We start from the raw sequence: 27868 nt of genomic DNA, 5'->3' as shown, positions 1-27868 counted from the left end.
CGTGGAAGTAATTGAAGTCGATGCGTTAGCTGCCATCCATCCGACAACGGCTTCAATTTGTTCCTCCCGCAGCAGTGGGGTATGGCGAGGTCCTACAAAGCTGCACATAAAGGACTGTTGCCTGGTAAAACTGGGGGATGCTGACTCACTGGTGCCCGCAGCAGGCACAGAATCCCCATGTCCTCTCCCTGCAGAATCCCCACGTCCTCTCCCTGCTGAAACTCCACGCCCATGTACCTTACTCCCTGCCTTCTTCATCTTGGTAGACTGATAAAGATAGGCAGAAAAGTACAAAGGGGGGTTTAGTGTGATTATTCCTGAACAGCTGCTAACAGGTATAAGAAACACTAATTTTATTAAGTGTGAGGACTACACTTTAATATGAGCTAATGTGGCCTACACAACTGTCAAATGGAGTGTTTGGTGAACTTTATTTTGTTTTGTTTTTCAAAAAAACAAAAAGGATGTGACCAAAGATTTGAAAGCCATAGTATCACAAACTTTTTGGAGCTACTACAATGCAGGAAGGTAACCTACAATGCTAAAGATGAGGCTCCAATAAATAGGGTAATACTAATCTGGCTGAAGTGCACAAGCCAGAAAAAAGGCTCCTCTATCTACTCCTATATAGTGTTTGCAACCAACCAATGTAGATGGATATGGATGGATGCACACTAATAGGAGAATGAAAAATGAGCTGCAATAAAAGAAAAATATGTGTGAGGCAGTGACGCACGCTGAGCGGCCTACAACCAGACGTAGCTGCAGGACACACTACTCAGCGTGAGCTGCACTCACACAGACCTTGCAGACAGCTGCAAGGCAAAAGAAAGCTACAGTAGTTGATTATGTAGCCTAGGTAAAGCATAATATGATTTTGAAAATCGCTATCTCTAACTGTCCTTCACAGTCTTGAACAGCAGCCTGTCCTTAACTGAATTCACAGCAGAGTGAACCCGAAATGGCGGCGGCGGCTTTTATAGTGCATCATGACATAATTTCAGCAGCCAATCACAGCCATGCCATTAGTTAACATGCCTACATGCCTAACAGGATGTGCCCACACTTCTGAGGATTGTCATTGGCTGAATCAAATCAAACTGGCTGATAGCATTATAGGAACTTCCGATTCCGGTATTCGACATGCTAAAAGTATCGGAATTCTGTATCGGAATTCCGATACAGTGAATATCGGCCGATACCCGATACTTGCGGTATCGGAATGCTCAACACTAGTCATCACTAACCAACACAACATTCTATTACCAACAGAAAATGCCATCACCAACCAACAGAAGATGCCATTACCAATCAACACAATACACCATCACCAACCAACAGAATATGCCATCACCAACCACCACAACACACCATCACCAACCAACAGAACATGCCATCACCAACCAATATAACATGCCTTCACCAACCAACCTAACATGTGTTCACCAGCCAACACAACACTGCATCACCAACCAACAGAACACTCCATTACCAACCAACAAAATACATAATCACCAACTATCATACCTTGCCATCACCAACCAATACAACATGACATCACCAGCCAACATAACATACAATCACCAACACAATATCCCATGCCCAACCAACAGAACACATAATCATTGACTAACACAACATGACATCACCAACCAAGACAACTAACAATCACTATGTGCTATGCATGTACGTACCTACTGTAAATTGAGCATAATGTAAGTGGGTGACAGAGACTATCTTGTTCCTGTCCCTGAAGACAACAATTAAGTAGTGTGAATACTGTCATGTGTTTTTACTGAGTTTTATGGTGACATATGAAATGTAACTAATATATAGTGTGCAATAGGTACTGATGTGGGTGTGATGTGGGTATTGCAAAGATAATGCCTAAAATAACACTGGTACACTCAGCTCAGGTATAGGGAAATTATTGGATATAGTTTAGTGTTTAGAATATAGATAGTTACTGTAGGTACAGTTAATATTTTGGGAACAACCCAGACTGTGAGGGTCTAGGGCAAGTAATAAAGGGAACTCCTGCCTGGTTTAGTCAGTTAGTAAGAGTTAGTGAAAGTGGTAGTGAATGTACTTATTGGAGGCAAGGTGAAGTTCAAGTGCGAGTGGGATGAAAGAACAGTGATGGCAAATCGTTCTGGCAGTAGGAGAATGTACAAAACTTCCAGTGGACATTCAAGCAATGCCAATAACTAAAGCTTCGAGTCGGGGCTATGAAGAGCATTGGCGATCCTTCTGAACAAGGGAAGATGAAGGTGGAACCACTTGAGGGAAACGTAACGGACCTCAGGAATATTGCGGTCCCGGATGGGGAATCCCTAAAGCTAACAGGACCTGTTAGATTGCTAGAGCTGCGCAGGCACCTCTACACATGTCCTCTCCTTCCCCCTTCCAGAGACTCCAGTGTGTGTACTTACTCGTCCACGCTTCCTCAACATTTGCTCCCTCTTGGGACTTGTACACAGCTTCCTGGGAGTGTGCTTAGAGTGCGTACGCTCACAGCCCCTTAAAGGGTCAGCACGCTCGTTGCTCAAAGGTCCGCAGCCAATAGCTGGGAGGTGCCTGGTATTTGCTTACCAATTTTAGTGTATTCTACTATCTACTTGTTAGGTCCCCGTACCCCTGCTCTCTGATCCTGTTCACCCCGTCTGCCCTGTTTACTCCTGTTCCAGTCCGTCCTGCTGAAACCTTCCCTGCATCTGTCCTGTCTGTTTCAATTTCTGATCCTAGTCCACCTAACCCACACCTGCCCAGTCAGAACCAGCACCTGTGAATCTGCATCTGTGATCCCGTACCAGTGGCCATCCCACATTCCTGCATCAGTCCAACTAGTGCCATCACGTTAATTAGTTCCTGGCTTTATTAATTACTGCTTAATTGCCTCCTTGGGAGTCAGTTGCCATGGCTCTGTTGATCCGTCCTGGATTAGCACCTGGCATTCACCTGGAGCCAAGTCTAGTCCTATCATCAGGGGCTTTAGTGAAGAGACAGGTGCTCACTTAGTTACACCCCTTCAGGCTCTCCCCGGATCGTGACACAGTGGTTCCACATCCAGGTGCGTAACATGGAATAGGGATAGCCTGAAATGAAAGTAAGAACATTTTTGAAATGTACTCTATTGATAGAACAAGAACCAGAGTGTGCTGTGCCTGATACTGATACCGATGTTCTTAAACTGTCCAGTAAAGTTGAACTTATTAAAACAAACCTGCTAACCCCTGATGTGTGTACAGCTGGACCTAAGGAAAGGTCTCCAGCCTGTAAGTGAGTACAATGCAATGTACTCAGCACAACACTTAGGGTATGTGCACACGTTGCAGAAAATTTCTGCTCAAAAACCTGAATCCCTTCCCAGAAAACGCACCTATTTTTCCGCGGCGGTTTTTCCCCGTTTTTTGCACGGTTTTGATGCGTTTTTTTTCACTGCGGTTTCTAAACTCATGGAAGAAGCCAAAACCGCAGAAAAATCCACAAAATTAATGTGCATGCTGCGTTTTTTACCTCGATGCGGTTTTTTCGCGGTAAAAAGCGCATCAATGTGCACAAAAAGTGCAAAATGCATAGAAATTACTGTGCAGCTTATTTTTAGCAGTTTTATAGCGGTTTTATAGTGAAAACCGCGGTAAAAACCGCTAAAAAAATGCTGTGTGTGAACACAGCCTAATGGACAGGGATTCGACTTGTTTGTAAAGTGCCAGAGCGTTATGTAGCAGCAGCTCGCCCACAGCTACTGTCCTGGGCACCTTAAACATGACACCATCACAAATACATAAGAAATAATGCCTAAGTACACCATATATGAGTGCCTACCTGCAAAGAAAACCATCACCAACTTTCACGGCATGGCACACCAAGTTACGCAGTATGTTGCAACTATGTACACACAATCACACAATACACCAGCAACTATAGACCCAGAATGCCTGCATTAATCACACAGTACACCAGTAGCTACATACACATCATGCCAGCACCTTTATAGTTTAAATCACACATCTACTGTACCTTCATAGTACAGCAGAAAATACCTACACGTTATCTCATCATCTAACTATACACTGTAAGGCTGTGTGCACACATTGCGGATTCTGCTGCGGATCCGCAGCGGATTTGGCCCTGAGGATCCGCAGCAGTTTTTGCTGTGTTGTACAGTACCTTTATTTTCAATGGAAAACAAAAACTGCAGTGCACATGCTGCGGATTTTTCTGTGCGGATTTGCTGCAGTTTCAAATCCACAGCATGTCACTTCTTTGTGCGGAATCCGCAGCGGTTTCATACCTGCTCCATTGTAGAGGTGTCAAACCGCAGGGGAAAATCACAGGCTAATCCGCAGGTCTTTTGACCTGCGGATTTACCTGCGGATTTTGCAAAATCCGCGCGGAAAATTCCGCAGCAGAATCCACAACGTGTGCACACACCCTAAAGCATCTACATACATAGCAGATAGTATCTATGCAGACAGCTTTCACCATCAACCCAATTCATCATACACTTAAGGTACTGTCACACTTAGCGATGCACCAGCGCTCCCGACCAGCGATATGACGCGGTCAGGATCGTTGGTGCATCGCTAAGTGGTCACAGGCAGATCTCACCAGCGATGCAGCGGCGGTCATTACTTACCTGTCAGACGAGGCGATCCTGCGTCCTCCCGCCAACGTCCAAGCGTCGCTCGTCGGCGCCACAGGAAGCCCAGCAGGAAGCTGACGACGAGAAATGGTCCAGGACGTTCTCGCGCGATCAGCGATAACCAGCGGGGGAGCGGTCGGAGGTAAGTATCACACATAGCGATATCACTAGCAATATCACTATAACATCACAAAACCAGTGACATTATAGCGATATTGCTAGCGATATCGCTTAGTGTGACAGGCCCCTTAGGCTGGTTTCACATTAGCGTTTGTGTGCACATAGATACGCATGCGTCATGCGTACATCTATTTAACATGGTGAACGCAGGGACATGCGTTTGCATTTTTTGAGGTGTCAAAAATCCGTAAAGTATGCGGATGAGTGCATCAAAAAACGTATTACTGTCTATGGGAACGCATTGGTACACAAGGACATATGCGTACACATGCGTTCTTCAAAATGTAAATAGAAATCCCTTGAGACATGCCCATTTTTGTCTGGTGTCATATTGAACGCATGCGCATAAACAACGCAAATGCATACATTTTTTTCCGTCATGCGTAAGATGGTGCGAATAAAAAACGCTGTGTGAACATGCGTTTTGCATGCATTTGCACATGCAGATGATACGCTGCAGACTCAAACGCTACTGTGAACCTAACCTTAGACAATGACAAACCAGGACAAACAATACAGTTGTACCTGTGTAAAAAGCAGCTTACTCCCATAGAGAACTAATAATAATCTGAAGTAAGAAAAATGGAAAAACGGACAGTCATGATGCACCAGAGTTGTTGTCCGACTTTCCTTCACTTAGGACGGATTCACTTTAATATTTCCCAAATCAAAAATGATCTTTTCAACACTTCTGGTGGGCAGTGGGACATTCTTCTTCTCTTGTAGCCCTGCCTAATCTTATATCTAAATATCCTAGCCATACAGAAACCACCAATACATCATCTATGTGTAAAGAAATCGTGCTTCCATCATCAATACAGGAAAGGGTCCTTTGCAGAAAAAGGAGTATAACAAAAACAGCACTTTCAAATAAAACAAACAGTAAAAACTGCTATCTTCAGTCTTGTTTCTACGCTGCTTCCCCTCTTTTTTGATAAGACTGCAGCAGTGACTACAGCATATGACCTCTGCAGCCAATCACCGTGCTCAGTGGCCATGCTGAGGGGGATGGCTCGACACCACTTAGCAGAGAGACTGGCTGCAGCAGTCACATGTTGTAGAGGGGATGTCACTGCCACAGACCATCAAAGAGCAGCAAAGAATAAAAATGCTAGTTGGATTTGGGGAAGAAAAGCACTTTAAAGCTGTGTGCCCACGTAGCGATTTTTAAGCGTTTTTGCCGCGATTTTCGGCGCGAAAACGTTTAAAAATTGTGTACAGAACGCCCCCCATGCATTCCTATGGCATTCCGCACATGCTGTGCTAATGCTGCGCTTTTTTCCACGGCGGAATCGCATCGCGGAAAAAATCGCAGCATGCTCATTCTTTTCTGCGGAATCGCAAAGAATTGCCGCGATTCCGCACCCATAGGAATGCATGAGAATCGCTTACTTCCCGCATGTGGCTATGCCCACCATGCGGGAAGTTAAGCGTCTCATGTGCGGTTGGTACCCACGGTGTGGAGGAGAGGAGACTGTCCTCCAGGCCCTGGGTACCATACCCCTGTAAAAAAAAAGAATAAAAAATCGGGGTATATTTACCTTCTGGCGTCCCGCGCTGCCATCCCGGGCCTCAGCGTTCCCAGTAATGCCTTGCGGCAAGGTCCTGTGATGACGTAGTCTCGCGTGACTCTCGCTTGGAAAGTGCTTGAATATCGCACGCGAAAATCGCGGCAAAATCGCGATCATAATCGCAGTGAAATCGCGCTGAAAAAAACGCGCGATTTCTGGGAAGGAGTCCAGTTTTTAGTGTTCGGAATAAAATGCTACATGGGCACATAGCCTAAAAATGTATATATCATAAATTAAAACTATTTTTTTTTTCTATAAATGATGACAGAAGAGCCAATTTTCTTCATCTCCCAGGTAGCAGTCAGTAGCCATACAAGGTGATGAAGGACTTAAGGCAAGTTACCATATACATATACAGCACACATATAGATGATTAATTGCAGCCGAGAGAAGAAACAATTCCTGAAAATTGAATTATTTTACCGATACAAGGCAATTATTTACAGCCTGGTTTTCACATAACACTGCTTAAAACTTAATCTTTCCTATTATTACAGAATGTGGCTCCATTATGAGAACACGCAGTTAACAAAGACAAATGTTGACCGGCTTTCCAGCAATAATTTACGGCTCTTCAAAAGCGCATCATTTATTTCTCCTGCTAGGGTGGGATTAGAGCTCCAGCTCATCCATCTAAAGTTTACTGAAAACCTGCTGCTCTGAGCTGGCTGCCCAGACACTAAGAAGCTTCATCACTCACTTATTCCTAGCTACAGAATTTCTTAAGTTTTAGGCTTAATTCACGTCTGCAAAAAAAAAATGGACCACATTTCATCATCAGTACGCTGGTTCCGTTTTTCATCTGTTTTTACCATCCGTTTTTCATCCATTTTTCTTGTAAGCTAATAAAAACTCATGAAGGTTTTCCAAACTTCTCCTAGTGCCAGTCAAAGAAAAATGGAGAATGCACAGATCCAACATGGCTGACATCTATTTGTTATATTACTTATTTTGAGTAAAAAATTGGATTGCTGACTAAATAACACTGGATCCTCTAATTTTGTGTACATATATGTAAGTCATGAATATGGGGGCAGTGGAAAACCCTTTGAAACTCCTAAAAAACGTGAACAAATGGTATGTTTCATGTTGGGGACCTTTGTATGGAGCTGGCTCAGGAGCTGAGCCTGCATCATACTTGGGAGATGTCATCTGCGGAACACAACTAGCATCTTGCTGCAAGGGTTCATGCACACACCACATACGAGCATCGTTTTTGCTAGAGAAAGGCACTTCAGTGAAACGTTGGTGGTGTTTTTCCTTAAGCAACTTTTCCGACATCTTTTGCTGCTTTCTTTTTATATTCCATTTTTAATATAGTGGTGGTTTCCAAGCAGAAGCCATCAAAAGAATGGACCGGTCACTTTTTACAGCCGCTTCATGGCTTTCAAAGTTTGAAACAGTTAAACGAAGCAACAAAAGATTGAACATATGCAGAGCACTGTCTTTTTTACATTACTGTGCATTATGTTCATTCTATTTACCATTTTTTAGCGCTTTTCAGGTGGGTTCCAGAGAGGATCGTCCTTAAAAAGACGTTGTGTGCACATACCTCAACATCGATGACAAGCAATATCTATGATTTGTGATGCCGAGTCATAATAACAATATGCATAATAATTTGGAACATGGTGTATATACACTACCGTTCAAAAGTTTGGGGTCACCCAGACAATTTTGTGCTTTCCATGAAAGCTCATACTTTTATTAATCAAATGAGTTGCCAAATGAATTTAAAATCTAGTCCAGACATTGACAAGGTTCGAAAAAAAAGATTTTTATTTGAAATAATAATTTTCTGCTTCAAACATTACTTTTGTCAAAGAATGCTCCCTTTGCAGCAATTACAGCATTGCAGACCTTTGGCATTCTAGCAGTTAATTTGCTGAGGTAATCTGGAGAAATTTCACCCCATGCTTCCAGAAGCCCCTCCCACAAGTTGGTTTGGGTCGATAGGCACTTTTTGCTTACCATATGGTCAAGCTGCTCCCACAACAGCTCAATGGGGTTGAGATCTGGTGACTGCGCTGGCCACTCCATTACAGATAGAATACCAGCTGCCTGCTTCTTCCCTCAATAGTTCTTGCATAATTTAGAGGTGTGCTTTAGGTCATTGTCCTGTTGTAGGATGAAATTGGCTCCAATCAAGTGCAGTCCACAAGGTATGGCATGGCGTGCCATAGCCTGTGGACTGCACTTGATTGGAGCCAATTTCAATGGAGTGATAGCCTTCCTTATTCAAAATCCCTTTTACCTTGTACAAATCTCCCACTGTACCAGCACCAAAGCAACCCTAGACCATCACATTACCTCCACCATGCTTGACAGATGACGTCAGGCACTCTTCCAGCATCTTTTCAGTTGTTCTGCATCCCACAAATGTTCTTCTGTGTGATCCAAACACCTCAAACTTGGATTCGTCTGTCCATAACACTTTTTACCAATCTTCCTCTGTCCAATGTCTGTGTTCTTTTGCCCATATTAAACTTTTCCTTTTATTAGCCACTCTGTCCTAAAGGCCAACATCCCAGAGTCGCCTCTTCACTGTAAACGTTGACACTGGCGTTTTGTGTGTACTGTTTAATGAAGCTGCCAGTTGAGGACCTGTGAGATGTCGGTTTCTCAAACTACAGAATCTAATGTACTTGTCTTGTTGCTCAGTTGTGCAGCGGGGCCTCCCACTTCTCTTTCTACTCTGGTTAGAGCCTGTTTGTGCTCTCCTCTGAAGGGAGTAGTATACAACGTTGTAGGAAATCTTCAGTTTCTTGGCAATTTCTTGCATGGAATAGCCTTTATTTCTAAGAATAAGAATAGACTGTCGAGTTTCACATGAAAGTTCTTTTTTTCTGGCCATTTTGAGAGTTTAATGGAACCAACAAATGTAATGCTCCAGATTATCAAGTAGCTTAAAAGAAGGTCAGGTTTATAGCTTCTCTAATCAGCCAAACTGTTTTCAGCTGTGCTAACATACTTTCACAAGAGTTTTCAAGGGTATTCTAACCATCCATTAGCCTTCTAAGGCTGGTTTCACATTAGCGCTTTTTAAGCGCACGCACGGCCGGGGGTAGCTCCGCCCCCGAGCCGGCTCTCTGCCCGGCGTGCCCGCCCCTTGCTTCTAGCGCCGCCTCCTAGCGCACAGCGGCGCCTGCGATCGGCGCACCCTATCTTTAGCATAGGGTGCGCAGATCGTGCGCAGGCCGTGCACTAGTTGCGCTTTGACCTGAGCTGCGCACTTTTGACGGTGCGCCGTGCGCGCCAAAATCAAACTTTTCGGATTTCGGCGTGCTCGGCGCACCGTCAAAAGTGCGCAGCGCAGGTCAAAGTGCAACTAGCGCACGGCCTGCGCACGATCTGCGCACCCTATGCTAAAGATAGGGTGCGCCGATCGCAGGTGCCGCTGTGCGCTAGGAGGTGGCGCTACAAGCAAGGGGCGGGCACGCCGGGCAGAGAGCCGGCTCGGGGGCGGAGCTACCCCCGGCCGTGCGTGCGCTTAAAAAGCGCTAATGTGAAACCAGCCTTACACAGTTAGCAAACACAAAGTACCATAAGAACACTGGAGTGATGGTTGTTAGAAATGGGCGTCTATACACCTATGAAGATATTGCATTACAAACCAGACATTTGCAGCTAGAGTAGTCATTTATCACATTAACAATGTATAGAGTGTAATTCTGAATCATTTAATGCTAGCTTCATTGGAAAAAATCTGTGCTTTTCTTTAAAAGAAAAAGGAAATTTCTGACCCTAAACTTTTGAACGGTAGTGTATCTTACAAGTGCCATTTTCCCTTTTGGAGGTATTCAGGGCAGCCAGAGGCCTGTTTAAGACCCCTATGTCTACCATCTAAACAGAGAAAATATCATATTTTACAATGTCTAAGATTTCTTATGATATATTTTTTTTATTGAAGAAAGTTTGATGTGTATTAAGAACTAGTGTAACTGCATCTACACCTCTCACTTCCATCTAATAGTATATCACATTACCCATTTGTCTTGGACTGTAGGAGAGCTGACAATATAATGACATTCTGCTGCTGCAATGTATTAGAGGAAAAAAGCAATAACTGGAATACTCTTAAAAGTACAGAGATTCGCTTCACATGAGCAAAGTCATTTACAGGTAAAGGGAATGTGTCATTAGAAAATGACCTGTTGTTTAAATGTTTAATTTCATTTTTTTTTGTTAATAATATATTTTAAAAGTTTTAGGTTTTTTTTTATTTTATGTCTTTATGACATGAGATGATCGAACATGCTCGGTGATACTTGGATATCAATCTGGGTGGTCGGATGTGCTCGGCATGCAACGAGCCTTGGCTTGTGTTTGGATTTGAAGCTCAAATCCCTATCAGAGGCTTTAAAAGGACACCGCCACCATGCTTGGTTCACTGACACCATTGCACAACTCAAAGACGGTTCTGATTGGAGGGAGAGAGCAGTTATCCGGGCCTGTGTGTGTACAGCTTAACTAACGAGAGGCCTCTAGTGTTGACACAAGTACTGATGCTGAACCATCATGCTAACAGTCCTTCTAAGGGCTAATCTTGCGCTTTGCTGTTTGTATCAGATACATTCTGCATTGATGCCCCCGGAATAAGCCAGCTGCAAAACGCGCATTGAGGTTAGGAGATGCCACTCTAGACTCTCCAAGGTGAATCCGTTTCCCTACTTACTCTGTGGGCATTATTGTCATGATCCATGCTGGATCAGGACTGATAAAAAGCACAGATAACCTTTTTTTTCTTAAGCTGTGCTTAAGTTTGGTTTTTGCCCCCAGTGGCCATTAGGATTATTGCACTGTGGTGTCGTTTGTTCTAAGTTTGCCCCCGGTGGTGGTGAGCGTCATTGCACTCTGGTTTCTTTAGTTAAGTGCACATGATTATAATGCAGGTGTGATTGCTCTGGCTCTGCTATAATAGAGTCACAGGTGTTGCAATCAGTGTTGGTGATAGTGTCCTGTTTTGAGATCATTCTCCCCTTCACCTTTGATGTCTGATGAACTCCCTCTGCTGGTGAAGAGAGGTAGTGAATTTGATTGGGATGGGAAGAACCTGTCATCTGAACAGGCGGAGTGTGATAGGACATCTGGAATTTCTGAGTGGATATAAGGCAGCCGACGCCCTGCAGGGCTGCTGGTGATCCTTTCTGCTCTGAGCTCTTGCATCCAGCTTAGTTCCTGTCTACAGTACTAAAAGCTAAGTTTTTGCCCTGCTATTATTCCATGAGATTTTGACTGGTTTCCTTAGTACAAACACAAGGACGAATCCAAGAAATACAACTAGGGGTCATACGTAAAATTGCTTTATTGAAATGAAGGCAAGGTACAGGCGTGACATGCTATACAGCCAAACAAAGCTAATAAAAACAACCACAAGAGGACACGAGGACTCCTGTAACCAATGCTGTACTAAGTAATACGTATATTTACATTGTCAATGGTAAATCCTGCTATCATCATAAGTGATTGCCAATGCTACACTGAATGGCACATGTATTTAATTGCATGGGCAATGGTATATATTGCTAACAGAAATAATTATCAATACTGCATTAAATAGCGCCCGTGATTACATCATAGCAATATGAATATCATTTATATTTTTTTGCTTAGAGAGCAAAGGCACCCAATACCCAAAACAATCGTAAGAATAAATAAAGTGGCCATTAATCGGTGTACGGATAGCAATCTGGACAATAGTGAACCAGGCAGCAATCAAAGATATAGTTACATATGAACATAGTAATTCACCTGAACACAATAACAGCTGGTAGATGGAGTAGCAGGGGTCCCAGTGTCCGCCCCAACGCGCGTTTCGGAACACCTTCGTCAGGGGGCACTTAAGATAATGTAAACAGCGCTGTTTAAGTAGCGGGCAAAAACCGGAAGTACACCTGACGTCAAAACCGGAAGTGGTCATGTGTTCCTATGGTAACGCGTCCGCAGCCACATGTGTAATGGATAAATAAAAATAAAGAGTGACCGGCCAATGTCTAAGGGACGCCCACATCCACCCGGCATGAAATCAATGAGGTATGGCGCCAAGAACACGCGGGGCCCTGCGTGACTGAACGCTCATAGCTCATGACGTCAGCACAGGAAGCACAGTGGGAGTTCACACAGGCGCAAAGGAACACTGGGGGGAGCGCCACCATATTGGAAGCTGGCAAACATGCCCAATCTTGTGTGGGATAATAGAAGTGACTGCCAGTGTATATATAAAACCAGGATGCTACATCTTAGTTATATATAGAAAACACATACTAAGCCATATATCAATACTAATACCATTATAATATAATCATTAGCATAGATATATCCAAGGAAAGGGCACAGACACTCATAAATATGCATAAAGAGTATACATATAATGAGATAAAAAAATATTTTATAACAACATATGAATAAGGAATATGTGTATGAAAAGGTGGCACAATTAGCATGTCCGCTGTGGCAACGTAACCACAAAATAGTTCCGTGGCCACATTACCATATCTTCACGGCAAGAATCCCACAAGAATAACGCAGTGAACAACAGACATAACATAAATAGACAATACATAAATAATACAAGATCCCTAGCAAAAACTGGACATGTCCCTAAATCAGCAGCCAGAACAAGACAGCATGTGTCCACACGAATGGATTCATCCGAGAATCCATAGGCCATCTGTGCATTAATTTCAGCGATCCATCAGTGGACACACAAAGGGAAACAACCATTTCCAGACGCATCATTGAAGGGAGACGACTTCATTTCAATGGATCACATGCCAACTGGTCCATCCGCATGCCCGCAATTAACGAAAACAGCTAAAAAAATATATAAAAAATATAAAATCAGAGAAAGAACGCGAAGCTGTATAACAAAGGGACTCCACGACTCCTATTCTAAGAAGGGGGCAAAACTTAAACCCTCGTTTAGCCCGTGAGGATGCACAGTTTTCAACGTCCAGATCCAACGCGCCTCAAGACGTGCTAATTTAGTTGTTAACTTTCCCCCACTAATGTTGACATCAATAGCATCAATACCTCTGAATTTAATCAAACTTCCATTGCTACCATGGCAAACTTTAAAATGACGAGGGATTGTCTTTAGGGAGGATATGTCCACCTGGCCAACTGACGCCTCAATACCCAAGACGTGCTCACGCACACGCACCTTCAGCTGACGGGAAGTGAGGCCTACATAAATAAGTCCACACGGGCAGGTTGAATGATAGATAACTTCCTGGTGTCACAAGAAATAGGTTTCTTAATGTTAAATATCTTGCCGCTGGAGTCAGAGAAGGTAGTGGCGCGAACAATACTTGGGCAAGCCACGCAGTGGCCACATGGGTATCAGCCAGGCCGCATAGATCTACTATCAAGAAATGTAGTTTTAGGCTCACTGGTATAGAGACTGCGAGTGAGATAATCCCTCAAATTTTTGGCCTTTCTGAAGGATAATGCAGGTCTCTCAGGTATAATTTTAGACAGAATTGGATCTACCCTAAGGATAGACCAAGATTTCTGAAGTACTTTGCGAACCTTATTTGCTTGAGAATTATAGCCAGTCACGAACCTAACCTGAGGCTCATTGGATGAGGACATACCTCCCGCATTACCGTAAAGAAGAGATGAGCGAGAGCTAAATTTAGCTCTATTATAAGCTCTTTTTATGGAACGCCGACTATAACCCCTCTCCAGGAAACGACCCTTTAGTTCATCAGCCCGTTTCTCGAAATCTAGATCTGAAGAGCAGATCCGTCGCAAGCGAAGGAACTGCCCCACAGGTACCGCTCTAATAACATGCCTGGGATGACATGAAGTGGCATGCAGAAGTGAATTAGTGGCCGTAGGTTTGCGATGTCAGTTTGTAACATACCCACAGCATCCTTCTTAACCAGAGTATCAAGGAATTCCACTTTCTCCTTATCATATACAAATGTCAACCGAATGTTTAGATCATTGTTGTTCAAGTTCGACAGAAAAGAGGAGAGGTCTAAAGGGGAACCCTGCCTGATCAAAAATATGTCATCAATGTACCGTGTCCAAAGAAGGACCCGGTCCATTGATGACTGACGATTTGACAGGAAGAGGTCCCTCTCTCACAGCCCCAGGAACAGGTTAGCATAGGAGGGCGCAAAGGCCGCTCCCATGGCTGTCCCCTGGAGCTGCAGGTAGAAGGACCCCTTAAAAACAAAAAAAGCGTACTGCCCTTAAGCCATCCTGATGTTTGATACTCGTGTATAGCGACTCAACGTCTGCTGTTGTCTCCTATATATAAATGTCAATCGATGGATTGATTATCATTTGCAACCCCTAGTTGAGAGCCTGCCTTCCTTCCTAAGGGACACCGGGGAGCTTCTCAAGAGGGTAGATCTACTCCAATTAGATGATGATACTGTCCTAGCCACAGCAGACGTTGAGTCGCTATACACGAGTATCAAACATCAGGATGGCTTAAGGGCAGTACGCTTCTTCCTCGAGCACTCTGGTTCCTCCTCGCACTTTGGGGAACTTATTCTTGATCTATTAGAATTTTCATTAACCCATAATTTTTTTGTTTTTAAGATTATCTCACTCTTGATAGTAGATCTATGCGGCCTGGCTGCTACCCATGTGGCCACTGCATGGCTTGCCCAAGTATTGTTCGCGCCACTACCTTCTCTGACTCCAGCGGCAAGATATTTAACATTAAGAAACCTATTTCTTGTGACACCAGGAAGTTATCTATCATGCAACCTGCCCGTGTGGACTTATTTATGTAGGCCTCACTTCCCGTCAGCTGAAGGTGCGTGTGCGTGAGCACGTCTTGGGTATTGAGGCGTCAGTTGGCCAGGTGGACATATCCTCCCTAAAGACAATCCCTCGTCATTTTAAACTTTGCCATGGTAGCAATGGAAGTTTGATTAAATTCAGAGGTATTGATGCTATTGATGTCAACATTAGGGGGGGAAAGTTAACAACTAGAGTTGAGCGACTTTTGGTTTTTTAGGGTCGCGTTTCGTTTCGTGAAACCGGACTTTTCCAAAAGTCGGGTCGAGCAAGATCGTCCGATTATAGGGAAAAGTCGGGGTCGTCCCGAAACACGAAACCCAATGTAAGTCAATGGGGAATAAAAGTCGGCAGTGAGAGGAGGACCGGAAACACACCTACAGTGCCCATTTGAATGCCAAAAGCATCAATTCTTCTTACTTAAGCTTGTCAACCTTAATTAACTTCATAATACAAGTTACGCACTGAAAAATGGGGTTATTTGGCTAAATTTGTGGGGGGGGAGGGCTGGCTGCAGGTTTTCATGTGCCCTGGGCGAAAGAGCGCCCCTTTAACACATACCACAACTAATCATGCTCCGATACGGCAGAGAAATAGCGGTATAGTACAATGAAAAATATGTCACTTTTTACATCTCATGACGAGGCCCATCTATTTCTCCATACAAAATCATTGGTCCCATATAATGTTTGAAACAGTATATGATGAGCTCCACATAATGCTACAGTATATGTTGGTCCCCATGGATGAAGCTCCACTGTCTTATGGGCCCAAATAATGCTCCAAACATAATGGGCCCCATTTCTAATGCTCTAGTGTATAATGGGCCCTGTAAATGCTGCTCCAGTGTCTGATGTCCACCTTTGGAATGTTCCAGTGTATGGTGGGCCCCATCTATCATTCTCCAGAGTATAGTGCTCCCCAAAAATTGCTGTCCCAACATTGAAAACAATCAAATAAGTCTCCTCGCTAGGGAATCCCTGTACTTGTCTGGACAGGTGCTGTAGCTTGCTTAACAGCTCGCCAGCCGTTCTCACGCCCAGTATGGATTGCACGTGATTGCACAAAGGTTAGAAAGGGTACCGTATCCCTGGATAACATGTATGGATAGCGTACACATTCAAAATATATGTCTATACAGCATGAGGCAGGCTCAGACGGTGTTAGGCCCAGTATGGATTGCACGTCATTGCACAAAGGTTAGAAAGGGTACCGTATCCCCGGATAACATGTATGGATAGCGTACACATTCAAAATATATGTCTATACAGCATGAGGCAGGCTCAGACGGTGTTAGGCCCAGTATGGATTGCACGTCATTGCACAAAGGTTAGAAAGGGTACCGTATCCCCGGATAACATGTATGGATAGCGTACACATTCAAAATATATGTCTATACAGCATGAGGCAGGCTCAGACGGTGTTAGGCCCAGTATGGATTGCACGTCATTGCACAAAGGTTAGAAAGGGTACCGTATCCCCGGATAACATGTATGGATAGCGTACACATTCAAAATATATGTCTATACAGCATGAGGCAGGCTCAGACGGTGTTAGGCCCAGTATGGATTGCACGTCATTGCACAAAGGTTAGAAAGGGTACCGTATCCCCGGATAACATGTATGGATAGCGTACACATTCAAAATATATGTCTATACAGCATGAGGCAGGCTCAGACGGTGTTAGGCCCAGTATGGATTGCACGTCATTGCACAAAGGTTAGAAAGGGTACCGTATCCCCGGATAACATGTATGGATAGCGTACACATTCAAAATATATGTCTATACAGCATGAGGCAGGCTCAGACGGTGTTAGGCCCAGTATGCATTGCACGTCATTGCACAAAGGTTAGAAAGGGTACCGTATCCCCGGATAACATGTATGGATAGCGTACACATTCAAAATATATGTCTATACAGCATGAGGCAGGCTCAGACGGTGTTAGGCCCAGTATGGATTGCACGTCATTGCACAAAGGTTAGAAAGGGTACCGTATCCCCGGATAACATGTATGGATAGCGTACACATTCAAAATATATGTCTATACAGCATGAGGCAGGCTCAGACGGTGTTAGGCCCAGTATGGATTGCACGTCATTGCACAAAGGTTAGAAAGGGTACCGTATCCCCGGATAACATGTATGGATAGCGTACACATTCAAAATATATGTCTATACAGCATGAGGCAGGCTCAGACGGTGTTAGGCCCAGTATGGATTGCACATCATTGCACAAAGGTTAGAAAGGGTACCGTATCCCCGGATAACATGTATGGATAGCGTACACATTCAAAATATATGTCTATACAGCATGAGGCAGGCTCAGACGGTGTTAGGCCCAGTATGGATTGCACGTCATTGCACAAAGGTTAGAAAGGGTACCGTATCCCTGGATAACATGTATGGATAGCGTACACATTCAAAATATATGTCTATACAGCATGAGGCAGGCTCAGACGGTGTTAGGCCCAGTATGGATTGCACGTCATTGCACAAAGGTTAGAAGGGGTACCGTATCCCCGGATAACATGTATGGATAGCGTACACATTCAAAATATATGTCTATACAGCATGAGGCAGGCTCAGACGGTGTTAGGCCCAGTATGGATTGCACGTCATTGCACAAAGGTTAGAAAGGGTACTGTATCCCCGGATAACATGTATGGATAGCGTACACATTCAAAATATATGTCTATACAGCATGAGGCAGGCTCAGACGGTGTTAGGCCCAGTATGGATTGCACGTCATTGCACAAAGGTTAGAAAGGGTACCGTATCCCCTGATAACATGTATGGATAGCGTACACATTCAAAATATATGTCTATACAGCCTGAAGCAGGCTCAGACGGTGTTAGGCCCAGTATGGATTGCACGTCATTGCACAAAGGTTAGAAGGGGTACCGTATCCCCAGATAACATGTATGGATAGCGTACACATTCAAAATATATGTCTATACAGCATGAGGCAGGCTCAGATGGTGTTAGGCCCAGTATGGATTGCACGTCATTGCACAAAGGTTAGAAAGGGTACCGTATCCCCGGATAACATGTATGGATAGCGTACACATTCAAAATATATGTCTATACAGCATGAGGCAGGCTCAGACGGTGTTAGGCCCAGTATGGATTGCACGTCATTGCACAAAGGTTAGAAAGGGTACCGTATCCCCGGATAACATGTATGGATAGCGTACACATTCAAAATATATGTCTATACAGCATGAGGCAGGCTCAGACGGTGTTAGGCCCAGTATGGATTGCACGTCATTGCACAAAGGTTAGAAAGGGTACCGTATCCCCGGATAACATGTATGGATAGCGTACACATTCAAAATATATGTCTATACAGCATGAGGCAGGCTCAGACGGTGTTAGGCCCAGTATGGATTGCACGTCATTGCACAAAGGTTAGAAGGGGTACCGTATCCCCGGATAACATGTATGGATAGCGTACACATTCAAAATATATGTCTATACAGCATGAGGCAGGCTCAGACGGTGTTAGGCCCAGTATGGATTGCACGTCATTGCACAAAGGTTAGAAAGGGTACCGTATCCCCGGATAACATGTATGGATAGCGTACACATTCAAAATATATGTCTATACAGCATGAGGCAGGCTCAGACGGTGTTAGGCCCAGTATGGATTGCACGTCATTGCACAAAGGTTAGAAGGGGTACCGTATCCCCGAATAACATGTATGGATAACGTACACATTCAAAATATATGTCTATACAGCATGAGGCAGGCTCAGACGGTGTTAGGCCCAGTATGGATTGCACGTCATTGCACAAAGGTTAGAAAGGGTACCGTATCCCCGGATAACATGTATGGATAGCGTACACATTCAAAATATATGTCTATACAGCATGAGGCAGGCTCAGACGGTGTTAGGCCCAGTATGGATTGCACGTCATTGCACAAAGGTTAGAAAGGGTACCGTATCCCCGGATAACATGTATGGATAGCGTACACATTCAAAATATATGTCTATACAGCATGAGGCAGGCTCAGACGGTGTTAGGCCCAGTATGGATTGCACGTCATTGCACAAAGGTTAGAAAGGGTACCGTATCCCCAGATAACATGTATGGATAGCGTACACATTCAAAATATGTCTATACAGCATGAGGCAGGCTCAGACGGTGTTAGGCCCAGTATGGATTGCACGTCATTGCACAAAGGTTAGAAGGGGTACCGTATCTCCGGATAACATGTATGGATAGCGTACACATTCAAAATATATGTCTATACAGCATGAGGCAGGCTCAGACGGTGTTAGGCCCAGTATGGATTGCACGTCATTGCACAAAGGTTAGAAAGGGTACCGTATCCCTGGATAACATGTATGGATAGCGTACACATTCAAAATATATGTCTATACAGCATGAGGCAGGCTCAGACGGTGTTAGGCCCAGTATGGATTGCACGTCATTGCACAAAGGTTAGAAGGGGTACCGTATCCCCGGATAACATGTATGGATAGCGTACACATTCAAAATATATGTCTATACAGCATGAGGCAGGCTCAGACGGTGTTAGGCCCAGTATGGATTGCACGTCATTGCACAAAGGTTAGAAAGGGTATCGTATCCCTGGATAACATGTATGGATAGCGTACACATTCAAAATATATGTCTCAGGAGGCAGGCTCAGACGGTGTCAGGCACAGTATGGATTTGACGGCCCAGATTACACAGCGGAGGAGCAGGGAGAGGTAAAGATTGCAAATGCTGGGGCCCTGGCCAAGCAAGGGGGGCCCACTCGTGGGCGTCGGTACTGGCACTGGGCCCCTCATAGTACAGCGGTGTGTCTGACGGTGGGTGTGCACCACCACCGTCAGAGACACTTGATTGCACTATGAGGGACCCTGTGCCAGTGCCCGCGCCCAAGAGTCGGCCTACCCACCTGTCCAGGGCAACGGCACTCGCACGGTGTCGTGCGGTAGGTGGTGACCCCGGCCATGGGGGGGGAGGCAGCACAGTTATGGAGTTTTAGAAAGTGGCATATGTTGATGTTGGACATTCAGCTGATGCAAAAGGCGAAATGGGTGAAGTACCAGGAAGAGGTGGACCAAAGCAAGCCATTTTTCTGTCACCCTATGTGTCATCAGGGGAAGGTGGGACAAAATCCTTGGAAACCCATGCGTGGTTCATTTTAATGAAGGTTAGATCATCCACATTTTGGGTTGACAGACAGGTCCTTTTTTCTGTCAGGATTGATCCAGCTGCACTGAAGACTCTTTCCGATAGCACACTTGCAGCTGGGCAAGCGAGCTCCTGTAAGGCATATTGGGCCAATTCAGGCCAGGTGTCCAGTTTAGCGGCCCAATAGTCAAAGGGGAATGACCTGTGTGGGAGAACATCGATATGGGAGGAAAAGTAGTTTGTAACCATAGTTGACAACTGCTGTCTCCTGTCACTTTCCATCGATGCAGTATTACCAGTTGTGTGAGCGGTATTTGAAAAATCAGTCCACAACATTGTCATGAAACCCCTGTCTCCAACGCCACTTCTGCTGTGTGCCCCACGAACACCTCTGCCAAGCTGCCCCCGGCCCGTACGGCTCTTGTGAGAACCATCACCGCTGCTGTGTGCTGGGAATGCCTCAAGCAACCGATTTACCAGAGTTGCTTGTTTATTAGCCAATATTAGGTCAAGGTTCTCCTGTGGCATGATGTTTTGTAATTTGCCTTTATAGCGTGGATCCAGGATGCTGGCCAAACAGTAGTCGTCATCGTTCATCATTTTGGCAATGCGGGGGTCCCTTTTTAGGATCCGCAAGGCATAATCTGACATGTGGGCCAATGTTCCCGGTGTCAATGATGCACTGCGAGTGCTGGGTGGAGGAGCACTTTCTGGCAAATCCACATCCCTCCAGTCACGCACAAACACTGTACCAGACCTTGCCACGCCAACATTTTCACTTGCCCCACGAGATGCATCCTCCTCCCCTAAGTAATCATCCCCATCATCCTCCTCCTCCTCCTCCTCTTCTTCCTCCACCTCGTCCAGGAGAGGTCCCTGAGCAGACAATGGCTGAATGTCACCAAGGATTCCCTCCTCCTCTTCCTCCTCATCAACATTGGCTGCAGACGCCTGCTCCTTAAGGTGCGTCAAAGTTTGCATGAGCAGACGCATAAGTGGGATGCTCATGCTTAGGATGGCGTCGTCTGCGCTTACCAGCCGTGTGCATTCCTCAAAACACTGAAGGACTTTACAAAGGTCTTTCAGCTTCGACCACTGCACGCCTGTCAACTCCATGTCTGCTCTCAAAGTGCCTGGCCGTGTATCCTCCCACAAATGCATTATGGCCTGCCTCTGCTCGCACAGCCGCTCCACCATGTGCAGGGTGGAGTTCCACCTTGTTGCAATGTCGATAATGAGGCGGTGGTTGGGAAGGTGGAGCAATCGCTGCAGCTTCTGCATACGAACGGAGTGTACAGGCGACCGGCGGATGTGCGCGCACAGTCTTCGCACCTTCTGGAGCAGGGCTGTTAACTCCGGATAATTTTTGAGGAAGCACTGCACCACCAGGTTCAAGGTGTGAGCCAAGCAAGGTATGTGGCTGAGTTTTGAAAGGGCTATGGCTGCCACAAAATTACGGCCGTTATCACTAACTACCTTGCCTGCCTCAAGATGTACACTGCCCAGCCATGACTCAGTTTGTCGCTTCAAGTACTCGGCCAGCACCTCGGCGGTGTGTCTGTCGCCCAAACACATCATCTGCAACACAGCCTGCTGACGCTTTCCACTAGCTGCTCGATAGGGGGACACATCGTGTGCAACAGTGGCAGCTGCAGATGGAGTGCTCGTACGACTGCGCTCTGTGGACGAGCTGTCGCTTCTGGAGGAGGAGGAGGAGGAGGAGGAGGGTCGAACGCCTACAGCCAACTGTTTCCTATGTCCCACCACCGCTGTCCCCTGTGGACCCTGCATCCACCACATTAACCCAGTGCGCAGTGATGGACACGTAACGGCCCTGGCCATGCCGACTGGACCATGCATCAGTTGTGAGGTGCACCTTTCCGCTCACTGACTGCTTGAGTGCATGGACAATGCGGTCTTTCACATGATGGTGGAGGGCTGGGATGGCTTTGCGAGAGAAGAAGTGGCGACTGGGTAGGTCATAGCGTGGTACTGCATAGGCCATGAGTTCGCGGAAAGCTGTGCTTTCCACCAACCGAAAGGGCATCATCTCAAACGAGATTAGTTTGGCAATGTGGGCGTTCAAACCCAGTGTACGCGGATGAGAGACTGAGTACTTTCTTGACCTACTCATAGTGTCTGGGAGGGTGAGCTGGACTTGAGAGCTGCATATGGTGGAAGTAGCGGTGGACAGGGCGGACTGAGAGAGGGTTGATGATGGTGATGGAGTTGGTGTTCTTTCTGATGGCCTAGAATCAGTCTTTCGTTGATATAACAGTGGGATTCCCTGACTGCTGTGGCCTTGCAACGACACCTCAACATTTGCTGCTGTGCTAACCGGTGGGCTTACAGTGGGGGAAACAATGTAGCGTTGCTGACTACCTTCGTTGTGATCAGTTGCACATGTGGCACTTGAGGTTTGGTGTTGTGTCCACGCTTGCAAGTGCATGCTGGTTAAATGTCTAAGCATGCAACTGGTATTCAAATTTTTCAGATTTTTCCCTCGGCTAAAGGTCTTTGCGCACTTCTTACAGATAACCTTGGCCTGATCATGAGGATTTTGTTCAAAAAAGTGCCACACTGCACTCTTCCTACTTTGGCAGACATTTTGCGGCCTAGCACGCTGTGATCTTTTGACCCTCTGGACAAGCTGTCCAGCAACTCTTTTGATGTTTGGAACCTGTCTTTGGAGTGCTCCGGGCCTGCCAGATAACAGCTGTTGCGATGTCGATGTCTGCTGTGGATGCTCCTCATCTGAGCTATTGGAAGCAGCACCCTCTTCCCCCAATGGATGCCAATCTGGGTCAACAACTGGGTCATCCATCACCTCCTCTTCTATGTCATGTGCACCTTCCTCTGTGTCACCGTGTATGGTGGTATAGTGTGCGGGAAGGGGCACCTGAGTCTCATCAGGGTCAGAATCTGGCTCTGTACACTGCGAGGACAATGTAGTGCTCTGAGTGAATGTACCAGCAGAATCATCCATCAGCGGCTGTGCATCAGTGCACTCCATGTCAGATTCATCTTGGCCTGGGTAATTCACCATTTCACTTGATAATCCAGGCATGGTATGTGAAAACAGCTCCATGGAGTAATCAGTAGTATGGCCTGCATCATCCTTCAATCTTGGTTGGGGTGAAGGACACAAGGAAAGGTGTGGTTCATGAACATGAGCCTCCAATGACGACTCAGTGCTTTTACTTTTTACAACTGAAGAAGAGGAGGTGATAGAGCTGGAGGCTGAGTCAGCAATGTAAGACAAAACTTTTTCCTGATGCTCTGCCTTTAAAAGCGGTTTGCCAACTCCTAGAAAACTAAGCGTTCGAGGCCTTATGTAGCCAGACGATGACGCAGGGTCAGCACCTCCTGCATTCGGTCCTATTTTGCTCTTGCCACTACCATCAGATCCACCACTAACACCATCATTACCAGCTGCCAACCCCCGCCCAATTCCACGGCCTCTTCCACCAGCCTTCCTCATTTTTGGTAGAAATGTAGACAAAATCCAACAAACTATATAGTAATGTAAAACAAGGTACAAGGTGTCTATAGGACAGGGGAGATTTAGAATTTCGGCACACACTTGTGGACAGTGGACACTTGTGGATTGTGTGAGGCCCACTGATATCTGAGCGCTATGTGACACGCTCGATGGCACAGCTGCCTGTGACCAAAGTGACGAGAGGATAATGGAGATTTTGAATCTCTGCGTACACTTTTGGACACTGGACACTTGTGGATTGTGTGAGGCCCACTGATATCTGAGCGCTATGTGACACGCTCGATGGCACAGCTGCCTGTGACCAAAGTGACGAGAGGATAATGGAGATTTTGAATCTCTGCGTACACTTTTAGACACTGGACACTTGTGGATTGTGTGAGGCCCACTGATATCTGAGCGCTATGTGACACGCTCGATGGCACAGCTGCCTGTGACCAAAGTGACGAGAGGATAAAGGAGATTTTGAATCTCTGCGTACACTTTTGGACACTGGACACTTGTGGATTGTGTGAGGCCCACTGATATCTGAGCACTATGTGACACGCTCGATGGCACAGCTGCCTGTGACCAAAGTGACGAGAGGATAATGGAGATTTTGAATCTCTGCGTACACTTTTGGACACTGGACACTTGTGGATGGTGTGAGGCCCACTGATATCTGAGCGCTATGTGACACGCTCGATGGCACAGCTGCCTGTGACCAAAGTGACGAGAGGATAATGGAGATTTTGAATCTCTGCGTACACTTTTGGACACTGGACACTTGTGGATGGTGTGAGGCCCACTGATATCTGAGCGCTATGTGACACGCTCGATGGCACAGCTGCCTGTGACCAAAGTGACGAGAGGATAATGGAGATTTTGAATCTCTGCGTACACTTTTGGACACTGGACACTTGTGGATTGTGTGCGGCCCACTGATATCTGAGCGCTATGTGACACGCTCGATGGCACAGCTGCCTGTGACCAAAGTGACGAGAGGATAATGGAGATTTTGAATCTCTGCGTACACTTTTGGACACTGGACACTTGTGGATGGTGTGAGGCCCACTGATATCTGAGCGCTATGTGACACGCTCGATGGCACAGCTGCCTGTGACCAAAGTGACGAGAGGATAATGGAGATTTTGAATCTCTGCGTACACTTTTGGACACTGGACACTTGTGGATGGTGTGAGGCCCACTGATATCTGAGCGCTATGTGACACGCTCGATGGCACAGCTGCCTGTGACCAAAGTGACGAGAGGATAATGGAGATTTTGAATCTCTGCGTACACTTTTGGACACTGGACACTTGTGGATGGTGTGAGGCCCACTGATATCTGAGCGCTATGTGACACGCTCGATGGCACAGCTGCCTGTGACCAAAGTGACGAGAGGATAATGGAGATTTTGAATCTCTGCGTACACTTTTGGACACTGGACACTTGTGGATGGTGTGAGGCCCACTGATATCTGAGCGCTATGTGACACGCTCGATGGCACAGCTGCCTGTGACCAAAGTGACGAGAGGATAATGGAGATTTTGAATCTCTGCGTACACTTTTGGACACTGGACACTTGTGGATGGTGTGAGGCCCACTGATATCTGAGCGCTATGTGACACGCTTGATGGCACAGCTGCCTGTGACCAAAGTGACGAGAGGATAATGGAGATTTTGAATCTCTGCGTACACTTTTGGACACTGGACACTTGTGGATGGTGTGAGGCCCACTGATATCTGACACCTATGTGACACGCTCGATGGCACAGCTGCCTGTGACCAAAGTGACGAGAGGATAAGGGAGACTGGATTGCTTTTAAAAAAGCAGTTTGCGGAGCAGTGGGTAAACAGCAATGCCAGCGTGTCAGGAAGCCTTAAAAGGCAGCCCAACAACCAACACCACTGATACACCACAATATAGCCTCCCCTTGCACTGCACACACAGTGACTTGTGTGTTGTGCAGGCCAAATCGCTAGCAGCAGAAGCAGTTTTTTTGTCTTCTTCCCTGCCTAATGCTCTCCCTACAGAATCAGCAGCAACCTCTCCCTATACTAAGATCGGCAGAAGTAAGATGGCGGTCGGCGTGCACGCCCTTTTATACCCCCTGTGACGCCCACCAAAGCAAGCCAATCACTTGCATGCCCTTCTGAAAGATGGTGGTGACCCGTGCCTATGTCATCACGTTGCCCACAGTGTCCGTGGATCCTGATTGGCTGAAAAAGAGCGCAAAACAAACTTTTGAAACGCGACTTTGGCGCGTAAGTCGCCGACCTCGTGGCCGACCTCATCCTAGGGTCGGGTTTCGTTTCATGAAACCCGACTTTGCCAAAAGTTGGCGACTTTTGAATTTTTTTGACCCGTTTCGCTCAACTCTATTAACAACTAAATTAGCACGTCTTGAGGCGCGTTGGATTTGGACATTGAAAACTGTGCATCCTCACGGGCTAAACGAGGGTTTAAGTTTTGCCCCCTTCTTAGAATAGGAGTCGTGGAGTCCCTTTTGTTATACGGCTTCGCGTTCTTTCTCTGATTTTATATTTTTTATATTTTTTTTTTTAGCTGTTTTCGTTAATTGCGGGCATCCGGATGGACCAGTTGGCGTGTGATCCATTGAAATGAAGTCGTCTCCCTTCACTGATGCGTCTGGAAATGGTCGTTTCCCTTTGTGTGTCCACTGATGGATCGCTGAAATTAATGCACAGATGGCCTATGGATTCTCGGATGAATCCATTCGTGTGGACACATGCTGTCTTGTTGTGGCTGCTGATTTAGGGACATGTCCAGTTTTTGCTAGGGATCTTGTATTATTTCTGTATTGTCTATTTATGTTATGTCTGTTGTTCACTGCGTTATTCTTGTGGGATTCTTGCCGTGAAGATATGGTAATGTGGCCACGGAACTATTTTGTGGTTACGTTGCCACAGCGGACATGCTAATTGTGCCACCTTTTCATACACATATTCCTTATTCATATGTTGTTATAAAATATTTTTTTATCTCATTATATGTATACTCTTTATGCATATTTATGAGTGTCTGTGCCCTTTTCTTGGATATATCTATGCACATTACTCTATGCTAATGATTATATTATAATGGTATTAGTATTGATATATGGCTTAGTATGTGTTTTCTATATATAACTAAGATGTAGCATCCTGGTTTTATATATACCGGCAGTCACTTCTAGTATCCCACACAAGATTGGGCATGTTTGCCAGCTTCCAATATGGTGGCGCTCCCCCCAGTGTTCCTTTGCGCCTGTGTGAACTCCCACTGTGCTTCCTGTGCTGACGTCATGAGCTATGAGCGTTCAGTCACGCGGGGCCCCGCGTGTTCTTGGCGCCATGTCTCATTGATTTCATGCCGGGTGGATGTGGGCGTCCCATAGACATTGGCCGGTCACTCTTTATTTTTATTTATCCATTACACATGTGGCTGCGGACGCGTTACCATAGGAACACATGACCACTTCCGGTTTTGACGTCAGGTGTACTTACGGTTTTTGCCCGCTACTTAAACAGCGCTGTTTACATTATCTTAAGTGCCCCCTGACGAAGGTGTTCCGAAACGCGCGTTGGGGCGGACACTGGGACCCCTGCTACTCCATCTACCAGCTGTTATTGTGTTCAGGTGAATTACTATGTTCATATGTAACTATATCTTTGATTGCTGCCTGGTTCACTATTGTCCAGATTGCTATCCGTACACCGATTAATGGCCACTTTATTTATTCTTACGATTGTTTTGGGTATTGGGTGCCTTTGCTCTCTAAGTAAAAAAATATAAATGATATTCATATTGCTATGATGTAATCACGGGCGCTATTTAATGCAGTATTGATAATTATTTCTGTTAGCAATATATACCAATGCTCATGCAATTAAATACATGTGCCATTCAGTGTAGCATTGGCAATCACTTATGATGATAGCAGGATTTACCATTGACAATGTAAATATACGTATTACTTAGTACAGCATTGGTTACAGGAGTCCTCGTGTCCTCTTGTGGTTGTATAGCATGTCACGCCTGTACCTTGCCTTCATTTCAATAAAGCAATTTTACGTATGA

At 45.6% G+C, this 27868-nt stretch overlaps 1 long non-coding RNA gene across 1 annotated transcript; it reads left to right on the top strand.

Annotated features, from left to right (window-relative positions):
• Positions 1–2929: 2929 nt before the first annotated feature.
• Positions 2930–27868, top strand: LOC141083713 (uncharacterized). Its single transcript, XR_012230794.1, has 3 exons — positions 2930–3070; positions 10403–10518; positions 26354–27868. It is a non-coding gene; the product is annotated as an uncharacterized lncRNA (long non-coding RNA).

Source organism: Dendrobates tinctorius, unplaced genomic scaffold (assembly GCF_039654945.1).
Source record: "Dendrobates tinctorius isolate UK_male_01 unplaced genomic scaffold, ASM3965494v1 ptg000021l, whole genome shotgun sequence".
In the NCBI taxonomy this organism is placed as follows: Eukaryota; Metazoa; Chordata; class Amphibia; order Anura; family Dendrobatidae; genus Dendrobates; species Dendrobates tinctorius.
Note: the sequence above shows the minus strand (reverse complement) of the source record. Positions and strands in the feature narration are given on the sequence as shown.